The sequence below is a fragment of the Podarcis filfolensis genome (assembly GCF_964270895.1).
Source record: "Podarcis filfolensis genome assembly, chromosome: 16".
NCBI lineage: Eukaryota > Metazoa > Chordata > Lepidosauria > Squamata > Lacertidae > Podarcis > Podarcis filfolensis.
Genome location: NC_139620.1, coordinates 25,561,103 through 25,578,822, shown reverse-complemented (window position 1 = coordinate 25,578,822; position 17,720 = coordinate 25,561,103). Strand labels below are relative to the sequence as shown.

Genomic DNA, 17,720 nt, shown 5'->3' with positions numbered 1-17,720 from the left:
GGAAGTCTTTTTAAGCTAAAAAGCAAAGTACACCAAGTTTTTACATCTTTAATGATTTCCTTATATGGCTTTAATCTGCTTTGATATATATATATATTTATGATATAGCAGCATACAAATATTTTTTAAAAATAATCAACAGCAAATGCTTTTAATAAATTATAAAAGAAAAACAAAACATACACACACAAACATACATACACATATTTTTCAGTTTAAAAAATTATATCATGAAATGTAACACACACACACACACACATATATATATAGAAAGAAATATACATATCATGATTTAAGTTGCAATTGCATATCTGGTAAATTTCTGCACTTGCAGGAGTGTATGGTAACTTTTTTCTCAAACACACACACACACACACACACACACACACACACACGTGTGTCAATGGCTCTTTCGTGCACAGAACAACCAATTCTCTTTCACGCACCTGGGTGCAGCCACGGAAAAGCTCTTGTTTCCAGAGCAGAGTTTATTTATAGTCCTACTGGCCTCCTTGTGAATGTGAAAAGGAGGAAGGGCCTCTTCCTCCCTCATCCCAACAGCCCCTCTTCCCTGAGGGCTCCTTTCATGTGGAAATTGGAGAGTCTAGCTAGCCCCACCAGGGTCAGAGGAGAAGGGCTCAACTCAATTACTCCCAGAGAAAGAAGCAGGCAGGAGGCTTTCTCAGGCTAAGCGAGACTCTGGCTTTTTGTGGATGGGCCAGGCAGGCACTTCTCCTGTCCTCCTTTTGTGTCAAGAATCGGGATCCCTGCGGGGTATTCTTCTGAACTCTCTTCTACCAGAGACCTGGCAGATGGAGACGGGCCAGCAAAATACCCTCTAAACATCTGAGAGCTGAAACACACCCCCCCACACACACATTAAAAGTGGAGGCAGTTTCCAACCCAAAAAGGCAAAAATATAAGGTGCCCCCATCTACAGAGGAACCCATATCATGCAGGGAGGCAGCAGGAATACTCCTTTGAGGGCGCAATGGAAGACACCTCCCAGAACAACTACAGAGGCTAGTTACCTCTGCTCAGTTGAAGGTTGGCAGGAAGGAAGGAAGGAGGCCAGGCTTGAGCAGTGACTCATCCAGAGACGCAACGAGCACCTTACTCTCTGGGTAGGTGGATTAGGCTCACAGGAACATTTGATTGTGTGTTTCAGGCTTGTGTGGCCTACTTTGTTTTTTAACTAGAGCCCCCAAGTCCACCAACCAGAGGCTGGTACAAAGGACACAGGAATTCTGAGCTCAGGAACTGGTTTGGAGTGGCAAAACTGAATGGAGCTTGCTTAACGCTCAAACCAAGCTCTCTTCGTTTCAGCAATATAATTAAGGCAGGAGGAGTCGGCCACTGTGAGAAAAGGATGGTAGGCTAGATGGCCCATTGACCTGATCCAGCAGGCTCTTGTGTTGTTGCTGTTGCTGCTAAACCACTATGCATAGCTGTCAACCGTCCCTTATTTGGCAGGAAAGTCCCTTATCCCAGCACCGTGTCCCGCTGCTGTCCCTTATTGATGCTGTCCCTTAAATTTCCTGGGTTTCAAAGGAAGCAGCTTCTCTGCCTCCCTCCCTGCCGGCCAGGGAGGAGGGAGGCTCCAACTGTGTTGCTTGGCTGCGTTGCTCACCCAATAAGGAGTCTAAGAACGACTGGGGGTTGGAGCTTGCATGCCTTGTGCCGATCAAATCGGCCGCGTTGCCTGGGGACTCGCCTTTGCTCAGCGCTTCCCAGCGGAGAGGTGACGGTGGTTTTCCTTGCTGCATCCCCTTTGCCGGGTTGCTGTGCTGTGGGAACCACCGCTTGAGGCTTTGTTTGGCTGCTGGCTGGGCTTTCTGCCTTTGGCTTGGAGGGGCTCAGAAGTTGAACATGCCTGTGCCCCCAAAAATCCCTTATTTTGGCTGCTGATCCCTTATTTTCAAGGCTGCTGCTCCCTTATTTTCAAATCTGTAAGCTGACAGCTATGCCACCATAGCAGCTTCAGAAATGCCCTCCGACCTACAGCAAATCACTCAGGAGATGTACCCATATATCCAGTTCTGCTTTCTCTTCACCCCGGCTTGATTTTTTTCTCTTCACGTGGAGTGCCAGCTGCTCTGTCGTGGCACGTGGCTTGGGACTTGGTGTCTCTAAGGACCCCCTCCGGAACGTCAAATCAAAATCCACCAAACCAATCCTTCCTCTTTTTTTTATTGCTCTTTCGCGATGACTTGCCCTCGCGATGGTGTCAGGGTGGTTATACGCGGTCCTGCTTTTAATGCAGTTTGCAAATGTTTTGGGGCGGACAAACCGCTTCGTTGGCAGCAGATGCGTCTCTTGCAGTCCCCTGCTGAAATCCTGTCACTTTTTATACCACAAATGTCCTGGGTTGCTGCTTTTTTGGCCCGTTTTCGGTGCTGCAGTGCAAGAATTGACCCTGCAGGTGGCAATGATGCAATAATGTTGGGGAAACATTGCATAGCAACTAATAAAGTTGTGTGGACAGTCCAGTTTAAATCCAGCACCAATGCTGTGTTGTTTTGTCACTGATACGTTGCAGCTGAGAGCCACTGTTGTTGTATTTGAGCTAAGATTAATTTTTTTTAATACAGTAATATTACACCGTATTTTTCGCTCTATAGGACGCACCTGACCATAGGAGGGGGAGAATAGGAAAAAAATAATTTTTTTTTCTTGTTCTCCCCCTCTAAAACCAGGTGCATTCTGTGTGTTCAAGGTGTGTTCACCCGAAGCCTCCGGAGCCCAGCGGGAGTTCCCGCTGGGCTCCGGAGGCTTTGGGTTCCTTTCAACCTGCTCTTTGGGGCTGCGGGGGGAAGCCCTGCTTTCCCCCACCGCCAGCCCCAAAGACCAGGTCAGGGAGCAGCGCAAAGGTGGCGCACCGCCTTCCCGCTGCCCCATGAGCTTGTGGGGTTGGGGGGGGAGCGTTGCAACCTTGGCCCCACCTTCGTACAGCCTTCGTAGCCTCCGCAGGGCAGCGGGGTGAAGGCATCCTGCTGTTCTGCGGAGGCTTTGCGCAGCCGTCCGCAAGCTAGAACAGCGAGACGGAGCGCTGCACAGCGCTCCGTCTTCCTGTTCTGGCTTTGGGCTTAGCCGTGAAGCCTGCATTCACTGTATAGGACGCACACACATTTCCCCTTAATTTTTGGAGGGGAAAAAGTGCGTCCTATAGAGCGAAAAATACGGTAACTACAAAAATGCAAATTGAGTGAGCAGAATACGGTGACCTCTCTTAAAAGTAATTCTTCGCTCTTATCACCCACAAAGGACAATAGCTCCTCACCTGGGAACTTTCCTTTCCCCTCCCAGCCTCTCACCCTGGGAGACCCACATTTCCCAGGGTCCTCCATTGATTATCACCCCCATGATGAGTATACATATTCTAGACCTTAACATAAAGGCCCTAGGCATAGGACTCCAAAGAAAGAAGAAAAAGAAGAAGAGCAAAGGAGCAAAGGAGAGCAACAGAAGAAAGAAAGGAAAATAGAAAGAAGAAAAAAAGGAGAGAGAGAGAAAAAAAAAAGATAAAATACGAAAGAAAAAGAAACATTAGGAAAAGATACCAAAAAAGGGGAAAACTTCTGATTTTCCATCTGCAGATTACATTAAAAAAAGGAAGAAATGGTTAATTTAAAAATTCAGTCCATGCTAACATCCACCTTTTCTACCTTCAGTTAAACAATATTTCTTTTAATTCAAGGTCTCTGAGATTCACGCCCCCGCCCCCGCAACAAAGAGTCACTGTGGTGCAGTGGTTAGAGCGTTGGACTAGGAGACCAGGGTTCAAATCTCCACTCAACCATGAAGCTTATTGGGTGTGACCTCAGGGGCCAGTCACTCAGCGTAACCTACCTCACAGGGTTGTTGTAAGGATAAAATGAGAAGTCTTTAAACCACCTTGGAGGACAGACAGGATAGGAATGTCATAAAGGATAGAAATAATAAAAATGTTCCAGAATACACCCGCCAGCCGCTCCCCTCGCCGCGTCTGGAAGGGCTCGAAGATGAAATGTCTTTGAAATATTTTGTTTATTGTTCCATTCATATCCCACTTTTCCTTCGAGGAAAATGGTTCTCCTCTGTATTTCATCCTCCCCAGAGCCCTGTGAGGTAGGTTAGGCTGAGAGGCCCAAGGTCCCCCAGTGAGCTTCATGGCTCAGTGGGGATTTGAACCCTGGTCTCTCAGGTCTCTGAGACGCGGGTGGCGTTGTGGGTTAAACCACAGAGCCTAGGACTTGCCGATCAGAAGGTTGGCGGTTCAAATCACACGACGGGGTGAGCTCCCGTTCCTCGGTCCCTGCTCCTGCCAACCTAGCAACTCGAAAGCATGTCAAACTGCAAGTAGATAAATAGGTACCACTCCAGCGGGAAGGTAAACGGCGTTTCCATGCGCCGCTCTGGTTCGCCAGAAGCAGCTTAGTCATGCTGGCCACATGGGAGGGCTGTACACCGGCTCCCTCGGCCAATAAAGCGAGATGAGCGCCACAATCCCAGAGTCAGTCACGACTGGACCTAATGTTCAGGGGTCCCTTTACCTTTACCTCTCAGGTTCTAGTCTGACCCTCTAACCACTCTGCCACACTGTTCCACGGACAGGGGTGAGGTTGCAAGCCTCACAATGCCTCCCTTTTCAGTCTTGGGTTGCCGCTGCTCCTGGAAGCAGCTCTCCTCTTTAGAAGAAGGAAAGGAGCTAAGCTGGTTCAAGTGCTGTTCCTAATTGGTGTCCTCGTTAGGGGCAGTAATTAGTGCAGGCTCTGGCCAAGTGCTCACCATGTCCCAGGCTTACACTGAGAAAGGCCTGACCTTCCCGTAAACCCCCTTCTTGCGTTAATGCCCAACCAGATTCCTCTAGGAAGGCTCCCCCAAATCCCATGTGCTGCATCTCAACAACAAGGATACAGTGGTACCTCGGGATAAGTGTTTGATTCATTCTGGAGGTCCATTCTTAACCTGAAACTGTTCTTAACCTGAAGCACCACTTTAGCTAATGGGACCTTCTGCTGCCGCCGCGCCGCCGGAGCCTGATTTCTGTTCTCATCCTGAAGCAAAGTTCTTAACCTGAAGCACTATTTCTGGGTTAGCGGAGTATGTAACCTGAGGCGTATGTAACCTGAGGTACCACTGTACTGTGGAAGGTGCAGGAAAAGGGTGCCTGTTCTCTGGGAGGAAAAGCTGAAACGTCGTTTGCTTCCCAGTTCAGAAATGAAGGTGCTGGAGAAGATGTAAAACCAAGGTTTATAAAATGATGCGCCGTGTGGGGAATGTCGATAGATGGGGAGAAAACCCCCTCATTGCGCTAGAACTGGTCAACATACAGTGGTACCTCGGGTTACATACGCTTCAGGTTACAGACGCTTCAGGTTACAGACTCCGCTAACCCAGAAATAGTACCTCAGGTTAAGAACTTTGCTTCAGGATGAGAATAGAAATTGCGTGGCGGCGGCACAGCGACAGCGGGAGGCCCCATTAGCTAAAGTGGTACCTCAGGTTAAGAACAGTTTCAGGTTAAGAATGGACCTCCAGAACAAATTAAGTTCTTAATCCGAAGTACAGTGGTACCATGGGTTACATATGCTTCAGGTTACATACGCTTCAGGTTACAGACTCTGCTAACCCAGAAATAGTACCTTGGGTTAAGAACTTTGCTTCAGGATGAGAACAGAAATCGTGCTCCGGTGGTGCGGCGGCAGCAGCAGGAGGCCCCATTAGTTAAAGTGGTGGTTCAGGTTAAGAACAGTTTCAAGTTAAGTACGGACCTCCGGAATGAATTAAGTACTTAACCTGAGGTACCACTGTACCACTGTACAGTGAAGCTGCTCAGGACAGATAAAGGGGGAAATCGTTCTTCAAAGTTAACCTATGGAACTCACTCCCACAGGAGGCAGTGACCATCTGTCTCCTCTTCTCCAGGCTAAATATACCCTACCCCAGCTGATAGGAGTTCTAGTCCAAAACTTTTGGAGGGCAGGAGCTTGTAGCAGGTTGTGCTGTGGGCTGTTCTCTGGGGCTCTGGACTGGGCCTGGGCCAAATCGCCTCCCACCATGCAGATTTCGATGCTCATCGTGCAATCTCACAAAAGCCGTGCACCTGATTTTGGATCCGCTGAGCTCCCGGCAAGCCCCCTTTCCCTGGACAGCTAAAATCTGAGCCTCTTCTCACATGTTTAATGCTGGCAGAGGGAAATCCATCTCTACAGTCCCGCTCCCTCCCCGTAACCACCCTGAATAATTCATCAAGAGCATAATTGTTAGGTCCGTCCGAGAACCAGTTCCTCTCCTCTTTCTCTCTGTTTCCTTCCTTTCTTCAGCCCGACAGCCTTTCAGGGGTAAAGTTTTTAATTACAGCTCAGGGAGGCTTCTCCGCCAGACAGCAGGGGCCTTGATGCCGGCTGCTGGGCCGCAGAGATGGCTATTTATACAACCCGAATTAATCAGGTGCAACATTTCAGCTGGGAAGAATAAGGAAGGGCTATTTGGTTTCCCATTTGTGTGTGTGTGTGTGTCTGAAACAAGCTGCACCGGATTTTCAGTGTAGCAGAAGAAAAAGCAGGTGACTGCACTATGGGGCCAGTCTGGGAACCTGGGGAAAGCCAAGAGAGAAGCCACAGTGGGGAGAGACACGGTTGACTAAGGGTTATAGCAAAGCAAAGGATATTGTAGAGCTGCAGAAAGCTCAGAAAAGGGCACTGATCTGCGAAACTGGCCCTGTTACAAATGCCACATACTGTAATACCTATTCAGCATTTGCAAGAAATAAATATGTTATAGAGTGACAGCGCTTAAACTTTGGAACCATTGACGTCAGACTGGTTTCTTCACTGTACAGTGGTACCTCGGGTTACATACATTTCAGGTTACATACGCTTCAGGTTACATACGCTTCAGAAGGACACTGACAAACTGGAACGTGTCCAGAGGAGGGCAACCAAAATGGTCAAAGGCCTGGAAACGATGCCTTATGAGGAACGGCTAAGGGAGCTGGGCATGTTTAGCCTGGAGAAGAGGAGGTTAAGGGGTGATATGATAGCCATGTTCAAATATATAAAAGGATGTCACATAGAGGAGGGAGAAAGGTTGTTTTCTGCTGCTCCAGAGAAGCGGACACGGAGCAATGGATCCAAACTACAAGAAAGAAGATTCCACCTAAACATTAGGAAGAACTTCCTGACAGTAAGAGCTGTTTGACAGTGGAATTTGCTGCCAAGGAGTGTGGTGGAGTCTCCTTCTTTGGAGGTCTTTAAGCAGAGGCTTGACAACCATATGTCAGGAGTGCTCTGATGGTGTTTCCTGCTTGGCAGGGGGTTGGACTCGATGGCCCTTGTGGTCTCTTCCAACTCTATGATTCTATGATTCTAGGTTACAGACTCCACTAACCCAGAAATAGTACCTCGGGTTAAGAACTTTGCTTCAGGATGAGAACAGAAATCGCACGGTGGTGGCGCAGCGGCAGCGGGAGGCCCCATTAGCTAAAGTGGTGCTTCAGGTTAAGAACAGTTTCAGGTTAAGAACGGACCTCTGGAACGAATTAAGAACGTAACCAGAGGTACCACTGTACTCTTTTGGGCACCTGCTAAAAATATAGAATCATAGAACTGTTGGAAGGGACCCTGAGAAGCATCTAGTCCAACCCTCTGCAATGCAGCAATATTCAGCTGTCCCATACAGGGATCGAACCTGCAACCTTGCTGTTATCAGCACCACACTCTAACCAAATGAGCTATTAAGACCACCCAGGTGTTTAGAAAGTGGGTGTGAGTTTTGATCTATTGCTGTTTTAACTTTCTCAAAACTTAAATTATTGTTGCTATTTTTTCTTATTGATAAATTTTTTTAAATCTTTTTTGTAAACCGCTTGGAGGTTTTTTTTAAAAAAATCAAGCAGTGTGTATATTTTATGAAGTACAATAAATAAAATCTCTAAGCGGAGCATGCAAGGTACAACCCCGAAACCACAAACAAAAAGTCCATTCATAGCATCAGCAAACGAGAAGAAACCTATAAAGCAATTAAGCAAAACATTGAGACCTAAATCCTGTGCTTTGAAGAAAAACCATAGTGACTCATGTTCGAACCCTAAACTGTGGCCAGTCGTAACTACTGCCTGTTGAAACAAGCCTACTTCGCAACCCGCAAGTTGCGTTTCTCTTGTCTCAAACAAGCCATTGCCTTAAAAACTGACTTTTTGCTCGTCCGCAGTGTGTTCAGATGGGGAAGTGGAAGGGATGGAAGGAGGGAGAGTCTGCCTCTTGCTGCGTGGGGAGGGCAGGTCCCTGCTCCCAAAATAGGAAGATGTCAGATGAGGTTGGCCAGTTAGAGAAGCAATTAGCAGCTGCTGGTCATATTTCCAGACAAGGCACCTGTAAAGCACTCTAAGCCTGTAAGCAGCAACCTATTAAACTGCCTTCACCTTGGCAACTCCGCCCTGGCTGCTGCGTAGCCTCTTTGCTGAGCCCATGCAGTAATCTGCTTCTCACACGCCCAGGTTCGCCAGGCAGCCCGTAGCCATCTCTCTGCATCCAGCGATCATAGCTTGGGTGGCGCTAGCAACTCCCAGGCGCTGGAGAGCCAGGGAAGGGGTGGTGGTGCCGGCAACCAAGCTACGCTGGGGAACAGGTGCAGTTCAGAGGAAGAACGTCTTGCCTTCCATACAGAAAGTCCCAGATTCTATCCCTAACCACATATCCCGGTGGTACTGCAAGACACCCCTGTCTGAAATGCTGGAGCAGGGGTCAGCAAACTTTTTCAGCAGGGGGCCGGTCCACTGTCCCTCAGACCTTGTGGGGGGGCGGACTATATTTTGGAGGGGGGGATGAACGAATTCCTATGCCCCACAAATAACCCAGAGATGCATTTTAAATAAAAGCACACATTCTACTCATGTCAAAATGCCAGGCAGGCCCCACAAATAACCCAGAGGTGCATTTTAAATAAAAGGACACATTCTACTCATGTAAAAACATACTGATTCCCGCACTGTCCGTGGGCCGGATTTAGAAGGCGATTGAGCCAGATCCGACCCCCGGGCCTTAGGTTGCCTACCCATGGGCTGGAAGCCTGCTGCCACTCAGAGTAGAGGACACTGAGATAGATGGACCAGTGATGTGGCTTGGTGTAAGGCTGTTTCCTACGATCCCATTTGTGAAGGAATGCAGCTTAGCGGGGCATCTGCTTTGCATGCAGGAGAAGGTCCCAGATTCAATCTCTGGTATAGTATCTGCTATGAATGCAGAAGGCCGCAGGTTCAATCCAAGACCCTCCAAGTGTCCCTATTTTCAAGGGACATTCCCGGTTTCTGATTTGATCTTGGAATGTCCCGCTTTTCCTTAGGATATCCCTATTTTTTTCAGAGAAATGTTGGAGGGTATGGAGTTATGCAACCCCTGAGCCAAGGAGAGTCTAACGGAAGTCTAACGGAATCTGTTCAGGAAGGCCGTTCAACTTCCAAAACATACGGAAACCAAGGCACGGCTTCCGATTGGCTGCAGGAAGCTACTGCAGCCAATCGGAACCCACGTCGGACGTTCGGGTTCCAAAGAACATTCGCAAACCGGAACACTCACTGCTGGGTTTGCAGCATTTGGGAGCCAAAACATTTGGCTCGCAAGGCGTTCAGGATCCAAGGTATGACTGTACAACCTTTAGAAGACATCTGAAGGCAGCCCTGTATAGGGACGTTTTTTAATGTTAAATGTTTTATTATGTTTTTATATGTGTTGGAAGCCGGCATGCCATTGGGGACTGAACCTGCGACTTTCTGCATGCAAGGCTGGAGCTCTGCCCCTGAGCTACAGTTCTGCTCCCATCACCTTGTGCATCACATCACCTAGGGGACTGAGGGGAATTATAGTTTCAAACATCTGGAGGGTACCAGGCTGGCAAACACTGGTCTCCACAGTCATAAGGTGAAGATTCTAGAGCAAGGGTCGGCAACGTGCAGCCCATTGGCCGGAAGCGGCCCACGAAGACCATTTTACCAGCCCAGGAGCCACCCTCGAACCGAACTACCCACTTGGCAAGTCCCCCATGCACTGCGCTAAACCAGCGCAGCGTGGCACAGGGACTCGTCGAGTGGCACCAGAAATCACGCCTGCGCATGTCCAGACGCTGAAAATTGCTTCTGCTTAGGCACAATTTTTGGCCTCTGGGTATGTGCAGAAGCGATTGCCGGTGCCACAGACATGCACAGACCCGAATTCCGGCATCGCGCTGTGCCAGTCCAGCCCACGGACAATCTCTGTAGGAAGGATCCGGCCCATGGCTGGTAAACCTTGCCAACCCCTGTTCTGGAGCCTTGGGGAGCTCAAAGGGTGCTGTAATTTTCATCTGGCCAATTCCCACCCCCACCCCCCACTGTGAAAGGTTTGGGGCTTCATCATCTTCTTTAAGTCGTTTGCTTGGATTGCTGCCGAAGATTTCAACAAATTTGGGGCCTGGGCAAGAAGCTGAATTATTTATTATCAATTAGAACTTTTCAGGGTTTTTGACGTGGCGCTCAGAGCTCGTATTGTTTGGGACCTGCATTTAACGCTCCCGCAGATAAAAGAACGAAATTATCACTCGGGAAGCTTTTATTCCAAGCCGGCTCTGAGATACCTCCTTTGCATATTTGGCGAGATTTCCCAGCTACAATTCAGTGTGTTAATGCTACATCTTGTGGCAGGCTGTAGCGTTGGGAGGAATAAATTTAGAAACACAGACACGTTAAAATGCACCTGAAGACCATCCAGTCCTTTTGTGCCTCTTCGCAGATCAGGTTTGTGCTGATCTCGAAGCAGGATCGGTGGAGCAAAATGGGCTTCCAAATGCAACCTGGAAAAGACCTGAGTTTAAACTGGAAAAGACCTGTGTTTAAATATAACCTTTGCCCACAAGCTGGTAGGCAGGAGAGCAGGGAGCCTGACAGCAGGTGGTGCCAGAGAGCCAATGACAAGGGAGAGAGTTCATTCTGGTTTCACCCCAGCTGAGTTCTTCAGGGGCAACACTGATACCTAAAGGAGGATGCTGACCGGCAGGGCCACCCTCTGGGCTGCATGTCAGTAGGAAGGCGGGCTGGTGGGAGCTGGCTCAGATTGGTGCAAGCAGTGCCTCATTTGCCCTCATGGATAATCTATGAGATCATATGCGCCTACTAGACTGCTTCAGTTGGCAGAACTGGCCCTGTTACAGGTGCCACAGAATACCTGTTCTACATTTGAAGAAACGTGACATTTGGCAGCGTTTACACATTAGAACTCCCTGCCTATTGATGTCAGTCAAGGCGCCTTCACTCTTTTCAGTGCCCACTAAAACACCCTTCTTTAGACAAGCCCACCCAGATGTTTAAAAAGTTGGTGTGGCTTTTAATCTCTTTTTAGTCTGTGGTTATTTTAACTTTCTGAAAGTTTTATATTATTGCTGTTAATTTTTCTTATTGATAATTTTACTGTTTCATCTATTTTGTAAAGCGCTTTTTGAGGTTTGTTTGTTTTTCTAGAGTTAAGTGGTGCATACATTTTATGAAATAAAATAAAATAATGGAGCAGTCTCTACTTCTAGGAAGCAAGCTGCAGATAAGGTGCATTTGGGTGTAAACATATTGAAATGCAACTTCCAGAAGTCGGAATCTTCTGCCTTACCTCCTGCACCAAAAATGCTAGTAGTTCCAGCTCTGTCTTTAACTGGAGCTGAGATTCCCCTTGGGCAACAGATGTTCAGGAACAGCATTTTTCTTCTGAGACCCCTGCCATTCTCTTCTGTTGCCACATGGGCTTTCCTGTCCATCCATCCGTCCCCCCAACCCGGCCGTGTGCTGCAGGTTTGCAGTGGAAAATAGGAACATACATCTGACATTGGATCCATATAGCATTGCATGCTGGACCCCCATCGAATCCGGAACCAGTTTTGAGAGTGGCTTCAGTCCCACACTGGTCTCAACACATGCCTTTCTGCTGCCCAACTGTTGCAGCTTTTGCTCAAATAGAAGCTGCAGTGGTTTTTTAGAAGAAAAATATTTATACTTTTCAGATTTATACATTTCACTAATTATTACAATCATCTTAACATTTCAAAACATGACTTCCTTCTCCCTCTTTCTGCCATTCCTTAAATTTATTTTCAATATCTTCTGCATATCCAGATTAACTTAACTTGATCATTTATTCATCTTCTTTAAATATATACTCTTATGAAACTGCAGGTTATTACAATAACCCTGCCAATGTTCTTATCTGTTTACAATTTATCTGTAAATATTCATTAAACCATTTCCATTCTTTTATAAAAAGTTTGTTATCTTGATTTCTTATTCGTCTGGTATGTTTTGTCATTTATATATATTCCCTAAGTTTTTGTATCCGTTCTTCCTTTGCTGGGACTTCTGCTTTTTTCCATTTGGGGGCAAGTAACATTCTTATGTTACATTAATAAGTTTCTATACGGCTTAGGTAGTTCTGTCCCTATAATTCCCCAAAGAAAAGCTGCTGTTTGTTTTGTGTGTGTGTGTAGTTTTTTTTTACAAAGGTTATTTTAAACATCCATTTCATTATACAGTGGTACCTCGGGTTACAGACGCTTCAGGTTACAGATTCCGCTAACCCAGAAATAGTACCTCGGGTTAAGAACTTTGCTTCAGGGTGAGAACAGAAATCGCACAGCGGCAGCACAGCGGCAGCGGAAGGCCCCATTAGCTAAAGTGGTGCTTCAGGTTAAGAACGGACCCCCAGAACGAACTAAGTTCTTAACCCGAGGTACCACTGTACATCATTTCCCAGTAAGCTTAAACCTTACTACCAGACCACCACATATGATAAAATGAACCTTCAGGAGCCGCAGATTTTTGCAAGAATGCAAAAAGCCTGCTGAACCTGTTGAGCCGGCGCAAAAAGTAGAGTGTGCAAATATGCCACGGGCCACACTTTCCATCCTTCAAGGTACCTTCAACAACCCTGTTTGAAGGGGGGAACCTAACAACTCTTGCCTGTCTTAGAGGGAAACCCTATGCCACCCGTTTGCTGGGAGCCCACCTCATTGTGCATCATATTTGTCTGTCTCCCTCGATGTCCACCCTTGGTGGCAACCAAAACCCACTGCCGGAGGAGGCTGCCTCAGTGGCCCATCTAGTCCAGCTTCCTGTTCTCACAGTGACCAACCAAATGCCTCTTCTGGGAAGCCAGCAAAAAGCAGGACCCGAGCACAAGAGCCCTTCTGCGGTTTCCAGCAACTGGTACTCAGAAGCATCACTGCCTCCGACTGCGGGGACACAGCACAGTTATCATGGCTGGTAGGCTGGTAGGGTGGTGCTGTGGTCTAAACCACTGAGCCTCTTGGGCTTGCTGATCGGAAGGTTGGCGGTTCAAATCCCAGCGACGGAGTGAGCTCCCATCGCTCTGTCCCAGCTCCTGCCAACCTAGCAGTTTGAAAGCACACCAGTGCAAGTAGATCAATAGGTACCGCTGCGCTCTGGTTTCCGTCAGGGTGTTCCGTAGCGCCAGAAGCGATATAGTCATGCTGGTCACATGACCCACCCGGAAAGCTGTCTGTGGACAAACGCCGGCTCCCTCGGCCTGAAAGTGAGATGAGTGCCACAACCCCATAGTCTCCTTTGACTGGACTTAATCATCCAGGGGTCCTGTATACCTGAAGGAGCGTCTCCACCTGCATCGTTCAGCCCCGGACACTGAGATCCAGCATCGAGGGCCTTCTGGCGGTTCCCTCATTGCGAGAAGTGAGGTTACAGGGAACCAGATAGAGGGGCTTCTCGGTAGTGGCACCCACCCTGTGGAACGCCCTCCCTTCAGATGTGAAGGAAATAAGCAGCTATCTTATCTTTAAAAGACATCTGAAGGCAGCCCTGTTTAGGGAAGTTTTTAAATATTTAATGCTGTATTGTTTTTAACACTCGATTGGATGTCGCCCAGAGTGGCTGGCGAAACTCAGCCAGATGGGTGGGGTATAAATAATAAATTATTATTATTATTTACCTTTACCTTTTACTGTGGCTGGTGGTAGCCATCGATAACCACCTCCAGCAGCCTCACCCTCTTCCCCAAACCCTGCCTCAGATGCCTCCATTGGCATATTTTGCCCCTGTTGCCAGAGCCTCCTCCTCGTTTTTGCCCCGGCAACTGCTGCTGGGCACGGTTGCCATTTTAAACCCAGGCGTTCTGCTCTCCCTTGGGTCAACAAACAAGGGTCTGAGGTGTGGGTGCTTTTTGTTGGGTGGGAATGGCTGCTCCTTTGTCTGCCCAGGGAAACGGACATTCCTTAGGGTCTGTAACTCTGGGAGGCCTGACTTGAGCACAGATGGGACTTGGGGAAGGGGGTGTGGAGAGAAAAAAAACCCTTTCCTCACCCGCCCCCGCCTTTCCAGGAGGTGACAAAGAAGTAAAAGGGCAGAGCCTGATATTTAATTTGGGTTTGGGGGGGAGGTAGGTGGGAAAACACACACGCACATCCCTTGTCCCAACTCCCCACAAGGAGCCTTCCCTCCGAAAGGCCTCTGTTGTGTCACCAGCTCCACAAAGCGCCCGTGATAAATGAAAGGAACTGAGTCAGGGCAGAGAGGAGGGGTGGGAAGGGTCCCTTTCTCTTCTGGGTCTCTTTCCCAGCTCCTGTTTGCCTGCCTGTCTCACCCTGCTCCCATTGATCAGGCATGCAGAAACATTCCCCCTCCTGGGCGCCCATTGTCGACACCCGGTTGCCAGGCTGCGGTTGGCTTGAATAGTTCCACTAAGCCCGGCTTCTCCAAAAACCCTGGCCATCCGGTGCTCTGGGTACAGGGGGCGGGGGCGGTGTAGGGGGCAGACAGAGCCGGCCCTCCTTCCCCCTCCCTTCTTCCAGGCAGAGATGGCGTGGGACACCCCTGAGTCCAGCTGGAAGGCGGAGGAGAAAGGAGGCAGGCGAGCAGTGACATCAGGCCTCTCCAGAATCCCTTGCTGGTCTGGGTCACACATGGGAATGTAAGAGGAGCTAACTGGAACAGGCCCATGGCCCACCTAGTCCAGCATCCATTTCTCGCAGTGGCCAACCCCCACTTGACTTTAGAATGTATATAAAGGTAAAGGTAAAGATACCCCTGACCGTTAGGTCCAGTCGCGAATGACTCTGGGGTTGTGGTGCTCATCTCGCTCTATAGGCCAAGGGGCCGGCATCTGTCCGCAGACAGCTTCTGGGTCATGTGGCCAGCATGACTAAGCCGCTTCTGGGGAACCACAGCAGCGCACGGAAACACCGTTTACCTTCCTGCCGGATCGGTATCTATTTATCTACTTGCACTTTGACGTGCTTTCAAACTGCTAGGTGGGCAGAAGCTGGGACCGAACAACAGGCGCTCACCCTGTCACAGGGATTTGAACCACCAACCTTCTGATCGGCAAGCCCTAGGCTCTGTGGTTTAGACCACAGCGCCACCCGCGTCCCTTTATAATGTATATAGAATCATAGAATTGTAGGGACCAATTAGAGTCATCTAGTCCAACCCCTCTACACTGCAGAAATCTTTTGCCCAACATGGGGCTCGAATCCACACGCCTGAGGTTAAGAGTCTCGTGCTCTACTGGCTGAGTCATAAGTTTTGATATATGCCGCTGCTGAAATATAGTACAGTCTTGGCTGGTATGGCTATGACCAGGTCTTTGACCCCCTTCGCACGGACCTTATGCTTATGAAAAAAAGAGAAAGTCATCACTGTTTACTATCTGAACATTCTTTTTTTTTTTAATGAAGTTTTCTTAACACTTTTCACAAGGCAATAAAAGACAAGCTAAATCTATACAAGGAATAATAAAAAGAAAAGAAAAGAAAAGAAAAGAAAAGGAGATAGGAGAATACAATATCCTCTCTCACAAATATATCTTAACTTTTGTCCCAGGCAGAAAAATATGTGTCTTCCTAGCTCTCACCTGAGAGCATCCCTCTCTTTGCCCAGCCTTTTACCTGGAGAGATCTTACCTTCCCTGCTTCTCACACAGGGGCTTTCTGGACATTCTAAATTCAACTTTCCCATCCGGAAAACCATAAGAAACATGATGTGCCTTGTGTTTCAGCATTTAATGTATAAATGCACCACAAATATATGGTTGTAATTTTTACCTTTTCCTAAATCGTTGTTTATTTAATGTTCAACTGTTGTCATACTTTAATAAAAATTATATTAAAACGTTTAAAAAGTTGGCTCGCTATTGCATAATTGCATAATTTTATTTATTTTTTTAAAGCAAAAATAGCAGTGCTGGAACTACCCACCCACAATGTCCTCTAAGCGCCCCTGAATTTGTACTGCCTCAGGTAAGGGAAGTTAGGGTTGCAATCTTAACTGCAGAAAGATCTTATTGATATTTATATCCCCGCTTTCCCCCAAGAAGATCAAGGTAGCTTGCAGGGCTGTCCCTGTTTTATCTGTACAACACCCCTGTGAGGTAGGCTAGACTGGGAGACAGTGAGAAGCCAAAGGTCACCCATTGAGATTCCCTGCAGACTGAGGATTTGAATCCTGGTCTCCGAGGCCTAACACTCTAACCACTAAACTCTACTGGAATGTGCAAAGGAGGAGCCCTAACACTCTAACCACTAAACTCTACTGGAATGTGCAAAGGAGGAGCCGGTGGAATCCAGTAGATCACACAAGACTGAAGCCAGTTCTCCCCTCTGTTAGTTTGGTCCACTGGGGAGTGGGGTGAAAATGCACAATTGGGGAATATACCTTTATTTGAGTCAACCACAGTGTTGCAAAACAGCAGGCAGCTGAGGAACTGAAACTGAAAAACAAGGAAGAGGTGATGATGTTCTGGTCCAGTGGAAAACAAACAAACCAGGAGAGGGCCCAGGAAGGCTCCCATTTGCTCTCCACTCTGAACTCAAAGGGTGATGAAAGTCCAGCACTCAGGTGATTAGCATAACAATCCTTACAGATCCAGCTTGGTCCTGAGCCCAGGGCTTGCTCAATCCAATTTCCAGTCTCTGCTCTTTCTTTAGAAGCCTAATTCCTGCCACCAGGATGGTTTTTTTAAAAAAAGAAAAACGGACCTTCTTAAAGAGACAGGCACCTTGTCTCTCCTCCCACCTTGCTCACAACAAACACCTGCCGCTTTCCAGAAATAATAGTTGTGTCAGGCACATCATACCTTTAAAACACATCTGACGCACATTTCAAGCACACAACCTTCACCAAGAAATCCCAGGGACTGTATGTAATTTTACTTGAGACAGTGGTTTAGAAGGCGAGTCACAAATCTGTGATATCATCACCATCGTCTCTAGTTTGTTAAGGGTGCTGGGAATTGTAGCGCTGTGAACTACAGTTCCCAGGACCCTTGGGGGGGGGTTCATGTGTTTTCAATGTGTGTGGATGTTCTTTCAACGTACGGTGTGGATCTGCTTAACTATCGGACAACGTAGCCTACCCTAACCCCACAAATCTTAAATATTATCATTGTTGTGGGGTTCATTATTTAATATATCTTCCACTATGGCGGTAAATTAATACACATGACACAGCCCGTCCCCTATGCACTTCATATCCTACATAATCTCAGCATTCCTTACAGGGTAGATAACGCGGTACGGTGCCCTCTGCTTTTAGGACTCCAGTTTCCATCAGCCCCATCCATGGTGATGGATGATGAGATATGTAGTTCAGCACAATCTGGAGGGCCCATTCATTCCCCAAGGAAGAAGGTGAGCATGACATCATCGAACTAACTCATTAAAAGAGGATTGCACCAATTCAGGGAGGAAAAGGCTACCAA

The 17,720-nt window shown here is 47.8% G+C and overlaps 1 long non-coding RNA gene across 1 annotated transcript; it reads right to left on the bottom strand.

The window, feature by feature from the left end:
• Window positions 1-5,124: 5,124 nt before the first annotated feature.
• Window positions 5,125-14,720, bottom strand: LOC310750888. The gene is made up of 3 exons (XR_014542348.1): window positions 14,607-14,720; window positions 11,613-11,785; window positions 5,125-5,208 (listed from the first exon to the last, which is right to left on the bottom strand). It is a non-coding gene; the product is annotated as an uncharacterized lncRNA (long non-coding RNA).
• Between the last annotated feature and the right edge of the window lie 3,000 nt (window positions 14,721-17,720).